The 7,512-nt window shown below is 46.1% G+C and overlaps 1 pseudogene; it reads right to left on the bottom strand.

Moving 5' to 3' along the window:
* Window positions 1-933: 933 nt before the first annotated feature.
* LOC131932979 (ficolin-2-like) lies at window positions 934-1,486 on the bottom strand (annotated as a pseudogene).
* Between the last annotated feature and the right edge of the window lie 6,026 nt (window positions 1,487-7,512).

Here is a 7,512-nt window from a genome sequence, read left to right as displayed (position 1 = left end):
ACCCCCCCCCCCACCCCAAGGTTACTATGTGACTTGATCCCCCAGGTAATAATATTTTGTGGATCTCACCCTCCCGAAATTTCATTAGCGTGTAAAACAGAGACGACCCATACCCCAAACCCTAGGTTACAATGTAAACTAAACCCCCCCCCCACCCCTCTCCTCAAACCCAACCCCAAAGCTACATATGACTTGACCCTTTTGTGCTCGTGTTTAGATGAGTCTGATCCTCATCTCACAAAACCTCATGTTTATGTAAAACACAGGACTAACCCACCCCCCTCCTCTCCAACCCCTAGGTTACTATGTGACTAGACCCCCTCCCCACGGTAATTATCTTAGGTGGGTTTCATCCTCATCTCACAAAAACTCAATGTTCATGTTGTAAAACACAGACTGTACTTCCCCCCCCCCCCCCACACACACGCCCTGGGTTACTATGTGATTTGACACCCTCCCCCCCCCCCCCACCCCCAGTAATTATTTTAGGTGGGTCTCATCCTCATCTCAGTAAACTTTATGTTCATGTAAAACACAGAGTGTACTTCCCTCCTCCCCCCCCCCCCCCACACGCCACTGGGTTACTATGTGACTTGACCCCCTCCCACCCCCCAGTAATTATCTTAGGTGGGTCTCATCCTCATCTCAGTAAACTTGATGTACCTGTAAAACTCAGCCGACCCCCCCCCCCACCCCCTATACTCAGGTGGGTCTCATCCTCATCTCAGTAAACTTGATGTTCGTGTAAAACTCAGCCGACCCCCCCCCCCCCCCATCCCCCTATACTCAGGTGGGTCTCATCCTCATCTCAGTAAACTTGATGTTCGTGTAAAAACTCCGCCGACCCCCCCCCTATACTCAGGTGGGTCTCATCCTCATCTCAGTAAACTTGATGTTCGTGTAAAACTCCGCCGACCCCCCCCCCCCCTATACTCAGGTGGGTCTCATCCTCATCTCAGTAAACTTGATGTTCGTGTAAAACTCCGCCGACCCTAACGCAGGCTGCCAATTGATGGCCGTCATCCAATCCGCTGGGGTGCCCCACATACCGTTCAGGTTGGCCAGGTAACAGTTGTTGTACCACCATGCCCCGTGGAAACTGTACCGCACAGTTCGCCCCTCCCCTCATATCATTGTCCCTGTCTCGCGTCGTGAAACGACTACCGTTATGGTACGACATCGCGTCCCCTGCATTACCGGAGTATCCCCAAAGGCGAATCATATACCCATCAGACTCATTCCCAACACGGAAAGTCGAATACTTCGCGTAGTAATGATTCTGATTATACACAAAATCAATTCTGAGTTCGTAATTCATCGCAGTTGTAAGTTGATGTAGCCGTTCATTCCCGAGGTAATACTCTCCAATACTGAAGTCACCAAAACCGTTTTTGTAATCTGTCCAATCCTGGTAAAAATCGACCAGACCGGAAGCCCGTCTTTGGAAGATGATCCACCCCCCACACTCAGTTAACGTGTCACACATGACGTCTATCCCAGCCGGTAGGGTCACGACTTTTCTGGCATAATCGTTGCCCACACGTTTACAAGATGTGGAGTCGGTCTTTGATGGTACTGTTGATATACTGCCTGAAATTTTTGTTTTTAAATTTATTAAAAAATATATAAAACCTTTAAAACAATATGATTTGAAATGCACAACTAATTAGAAAACAAAAATACATCTTAAAAAATAATGTATTCATTAAAGGTTTAGTCGGTCAAGAAATCGGTTTCAAATATTATACTGCGACCACCTTTTACACTATTGCAATGTTACACAATAACTAGTCATGTAGAATAAACAGAATAACTTTAGTTTTCAAAATTACAGCATCGGAAATTAAAGATAATTTTATACATTCCAAGTGGTTTGTTCATTGGCCAAACAGTAATTCCCTTTTGACGTTGCTGTATAATTATTAGCCAAATCAAAACTCCCTTTTCACGTTGCTTTACAAATGTTGGCCAAACAATAAATCCCTTTTAACGTTGCTCTACTTATATGGCCAAACCATAAATCCCTTTTAACGTTTGCTCTACATAGTTGGCCAAACCATAAATCCCTTTTAACGTTGCCCTACATATGTTTGCCGAATCGAAACTTCATTTTGATGTTGCTTTAACAAATGTTGGCCAAATCGAAACTCCCATTTGACGTTGCTTTATAAATGTTGGCCAAAAGAATATGAACTAAAAAATATATCATGAAATACAAATTGTATTTACTTGCACATAGTAGTTGATCTACTGGTGTGAGAGAGCCGTTGTTCTTCTGGAGAAGAGCCGGTGTGACATTACAAAATACTCCTGACGAGAAGAGTTTACCTTTGGTTGAGTTACCTGATGGCCTGTACAGGTAGCAGAATTGACCCTGGGGGAGAACATATATATATATATATATATATATATATATATATATATATATATATATATATATATAACACAAAAACATATATTAACTTATACTGCAAAGTTTTGTCACAAACATTAAAATTACACATACCAAGACTGCAAAGTTGTGTCACAAACATACACATACACATACCTAGACTGCAAAGTTTGGTCGCTGAATCAAAAATGTAGCTACGACACATACACTCGGCTGTCAGACAACGACTAGAACATTCGATCAACCCCGAGACTTTGTACTGTTGGTTTAGTGGCCACATCATCACCACATCCCTGTTCTGTAGAGTAGACCGTTGCTGCACCATCACTGGAGTTGCCGCTGTGGAACAATGTTAGAAACCTGTTGTTTGCATTTCCATTGCAAAAAAAAACGAAAAAAAAAACGGATTTGTTGATTTTTCCTTCCAAGGGGGTGGGGGTAGAGGCATATTATAATTTGTTTATAATTTGTTTATAATCTATATATATAATTCTCTTCATGGAGAACATAGAAAATACCACGCAGGTGAGCTGTGGTTCGCCCCGAATGTTTACAATCGTAGAGCCGGGTTAGTGACGGCTATTAGGGGCAGATAATTTAGTATTAAACGATTTTGAAACGAAGAGGAGGTAATAATTTCTGATTGATCTTTTCTTTGTCTATAAACAGCTGCTTTCACTGGGTGGGGGGGGGGGGGGGGGGCGGGAGGGGGTAGTTTCGAATTCACAAATTATGAAGTGCTGATAAGCAGAAAATAAAACAAATAGATGGCGGCGTATACTACGGCGGGGGTCAGCTCGTTTGTTTATAATTTGTTTATTAAACAAATTAAACAGCAATGTTAATGTAGCTTAGGGACGGAGTGGCAAAGTAGTAGAGCACTCGAGTGCTAGCCCAAGGGCTTCGAGTTCAGATCTCTGTCGGGACTCATGACAGTAGGACGCCATCATTTCATATACCGAGGTCAAGAAACGTGAAGTTTATCTATCTGAAAGGTCTGAAAAAAAACTTTACACAAAGCCCGATATCTGCGCTAAAGTCGGAGTCAACGGGCCAATGAAGCATAATATGTTGACACGTAACATGTAATTGCGTCTGAGTATAACAATAGGGCTGGTAAGTAGGTCAACAACAAGTTCTATGGCTCATGCAGGTTTTATTGAGCCGTAGAACTGGTTGGTGACCTACTTACCAGCCCTATTATGAAAAGAATGAAGAAGAATATTTTTCATCTAGAAACCAGAAACCTGTTACAGAATTTTCATTATTTCATGTAATTTTACAAAGTACACTCCAAAATAAAGAGAAACAAAAAAAATTATTTTGAGAAAGCGCTTTTGAGAATTTGGCGATGGAAGAATCAAACGTAGGCAACATGATCCCAACCATCTATAATAATAGTTTCGCTGTCTGTGTATGTATCTATCTATCTGACAAGAACGCTCTGTCTGACAAGAACGCTCTAGAGAAAACATAAGAAAAAATTCTATCTGACAAGAACGCTCTAGAGAAAAGACAAGCAATTTAAAAACATGCACAGTAATTCGAAAAACGAAGTATGACGTCGACACATTTAGCGCACAGAGTAGAAAATAATCTCACAGTAATATAATGACGTCATTGATTCTGGCGTAAATGGCGTAAATATTGAATAAAGAGGAAATGTTGTCTAATCTAAGTGGTTTGCGTGAAGAGTTTCTTGCATACAATTCTTCGGGTAGGGGCGAAGCCCCACCCCCCGCGTAAGAACGTCTGAGCCCCCCCCCCCCCCTCCCCAACTCAAAAGAAATTTCTTCATCGATACTCTATAATAAAATTACCGCCTAATTAATGTGTCTAATCTAAAAAGTGATTTTCTTGCAATTTCTTTAATGCAATTCTTCGGGTAGTGGCTAAGCGCGACACCAGTGTTTCTTTCAGACTTTTTCCTCCCCGGAGAGGGGTGAGGGTACTTGAAATTTTCGGGGGCGGGGGTAGAATTTTCGGGGAGGGGGCGGACACTGGAAAAAGTATATAATTATATTTCGTTGAATGGGACGGTAGACATGTTTTTTTTAGGGGGGGGGGTGGGGGGTGGGGGGTGGGTGTGTGTGTGGGGGGGGGGGGGGTGGTGTGTGGGGGGGGTGGTGTGTGGGGGGTGGTGGTGTGGGGGGGGGGGGTGGTGGTGTGTGGGGGGGGGGGTGTGTGGGGGGGTGGTGTGTGGGGTGGGGGGGTGGGGTGGTTTTCGTTTAGACTTTTTCCTCCCCGGAGAGGGGTGGGGGTACTTGAAATTTTCGGTGGCGGGGGTAGAATTTTCGGAGAGGGGGCGGACACTGGAAAAAGTATATAATTATATTTCGTTGAATGGGACGGTAGACATGTTTTTTTGGGGGGTGGGGGTGGGTGGGTGGGGGTGGGTGGGTGGGGGGTGGTGGGGGTGGGGGTGGGTGGGGGGGGTGGGGGTGGGTGGGTGGGGGTGGTTGGTGTGTGGGGGGTGGGGGTGGTGTGTGAGGGGGTGGGGGTGGGTGGTGTGTGGGGGGTGGAGGTGGGGGTGGGGGGTGGGGGGTGGGGGTGGGGGTGGTGTGTGTGGGGGGGTGGGGGTGGGGGGTGTGTGTGGGGGGGGGGGTGGGATGGTTTTAGTTTAGAGAAAAGAGACAGCACTATCAGCCTAGCGCCCGTTGTACCCTTCCTCAACGGGCCATTTTATCTAGTTAATACTAATAGTTTCGCTGTCTCTCTATGTATCTATCTGTCTGACAAGAACGCTCTAGAGAAAACACAAGGAATTTAAAAACCTGCACAGTAATTCGAAAAACGAAATATGACGTCGACACATTTAGCATAGAGCAGAAAATAATCTCAAACCCAGAGAGTGCTCACAGTTATATGACGTCATTGATTTTCGCGTTAACATTGAATAAAAAGGAAATGTTGTCTAATCTTAATGGTTTGCGTGAAGAGTTTCTTGCATACAGTTCTTCGTGTAGGGGCGAAGCCCCACCCCCCGCGTAAGAACGTCTGAGCCCCCCCCCCTCCCCAACTCAAAAGAAATTTCTTCATCGATACTCTATAATAAAATTACCGCCTAATTAATGTGTCTAATCTAAAAAGTGGTTTTCTTGCAATTTCTTTAATGCAATTCTTCGGGTAGTGGCTAAGCGCGACACCAGTGTTTCTTTCAGACTTTTTCCTCCCCGGAGAGGGGTGGGGGTACTTGAAATTTTCGGGGGGCGGGGGTAGAATTTTCGGGGAGGGGGCGGACACTGGAAAAAGTATATAATTATATTTCGTTGAATGGGACGGTAGACATGTTTTTTTGGGGGGGTGGGGGTGGGGGTGGGGTGGGGGGTGGTTGGGGGGTGGGGGGGGGTGTGTGTGGGGGTTGGGGGTGGTGTGTGGGGGGGTGGGGTGTGGGGGTGTGTGTGGGGTGGATGGGGGGTGGGGGGTGGGGTGGGGGTGGGGGGGGGGTGGTGTGTATATTTTTTAGTTTAGAGAAAAGAGACAGCACTATCAACCTAGCGCCCGGTGTATCCTTCCTCAACGGGCCATTTTTCTCGTATTAATACTAATAGTTTCGCTGTCTGTCTATCTATCTATCTGACAAGAACGCTCTAGAGAAAACACAAGGAAAATAAAAACATGCATAGTAATTCGAAAAACGAAGTATGACGTCGACACATTTAGCACAGAGTAGAAAATAATCTCAAGCCGGATAGTGCACACATTATATGACGTCATTGATTATCGAGTAAACATTCAATACAAAGGCAATTTGGTCTAATCTAAGTGGTTTGCGTGAAGAGTTTCTTTCATACAATTCTTCGGGTAGGGGCGAAGCCCCACCCCCGCGTAAGAACGTCTGAGCCCCCCCCCTCCCCAACTCAAAAGAAATTTCCTCATCGATACTCTATAATAAAATTACCGCCTAATTAATGTGTCTAATCTAAAAAGTGGTTTTCTTGCAATGGGACGGTAGACATGTTTTTTTTTGGGGGGGGGGGGGGGGGTGGAGGCGTGGGGGGGGGGTGTGTGGGGGGGGTGGAGGGGTGGGGGGTGTGTGGGGGGGGAGGTGGTGTGTGGGGGGTGGGGGGGTGGGGGTGGTGTGTGTGGGGGTGGGTTGGTTTCAGTGTTTCTTTCAGACTTTTTCCTCCCCGGAGAGGGGTGGGGGGTACTTGAAATTTTCGGGGGCGGGGGTAGAATTTTCTGGAAGGGGCGGACACTGGAAAAAGTATATAATTATATTTCGTTGAATGGGACGGTAGACATGTTTTTTTTGGGGGGGGGGGGGGTTGGAGGGGTTGGGGGGTGGTGTGTGTGTGTGGGGGGGGGTGGGGGGTGGTGTGGGGGGGGTGGGGGTGGGGGTGGGGGTGGTGTGTGGTGGGGGGTGGGGGGTGGTGTGTGGGGGGGTGGGGGTGTGTGTGGGGGGGTGGGTTGGTTTTAGTTTAGAGAAAAGAGACAGCACTATCAGCCTAGCGCCCGTTGTACCCTTCCTCAACGGGCCATTTTTCTCGTACTTGATATTCAGAAAGATAAATATAACTAAACATCGATTTTTTTACTACGCGTATCCTAAGCATAATATCCTTTATCCATAACAACTTTCTCTTTGTTTACGGACATCACCGGCTCAGGAGCAATATTCCCTCTAAGGGGAAGTGGGTAGTGTGCAACTTGTATTTTGTGTGCACGGTGTGCTAAAAGTCTGATACAAATATATACGTATTTTACAAAACGACTGCGCGGCAGGTTCAAAACTACTGCGCGGCCGCGCAACCGCGCAAGAGGGAACATTGCTCAGGAGGTGTCTCCCATTAGCCAGGCAGGCCTCAACACGGCAAACTCCGACTGACTGACTTATGAAGATATCGGTTTGACTGCCGTCCGTCGGTATAAAACAACTATATTTCCTGCCCGACACCTCCGGTGTTAAGCTTATGAACGATTAGATTGTATTTTTTTGAAAAACGTATAACAATGTTGAAATGATTGACCATGTGTCGAATGATACAATATACGACTGCTAATCCAAAAGTCCCGAGTTCCAAGTTCCCTAGTATCACTGGACGTCCATGAGTCCACCCAACCCTAAAGGGCACCTAAACTTTTCTAGCGATAGCAAAGTGCTGAGGTCACATCAACAG

Source organism: Physella acuta, unplaced genomic scaffold, assembly GCF_028476545.2.
Source record: "Physella acuta isolate Inbredline_101_S28 unplaced genomic scaffold, ASM2847654v3 ptg002334l, whole genome shotgun sequence".
Classification (NCBI taxonomy): domain Eukaryota; kingdom Metazoa; phylum Mollusca; class Gastropoda; family Physidae; genus Physella; species Physella acuta.
The sequence above is the reverse complement of the archived record's forward strand: the minus strand, read 5'-3'. Positions and strand labels throughout refer to the sequence as shown.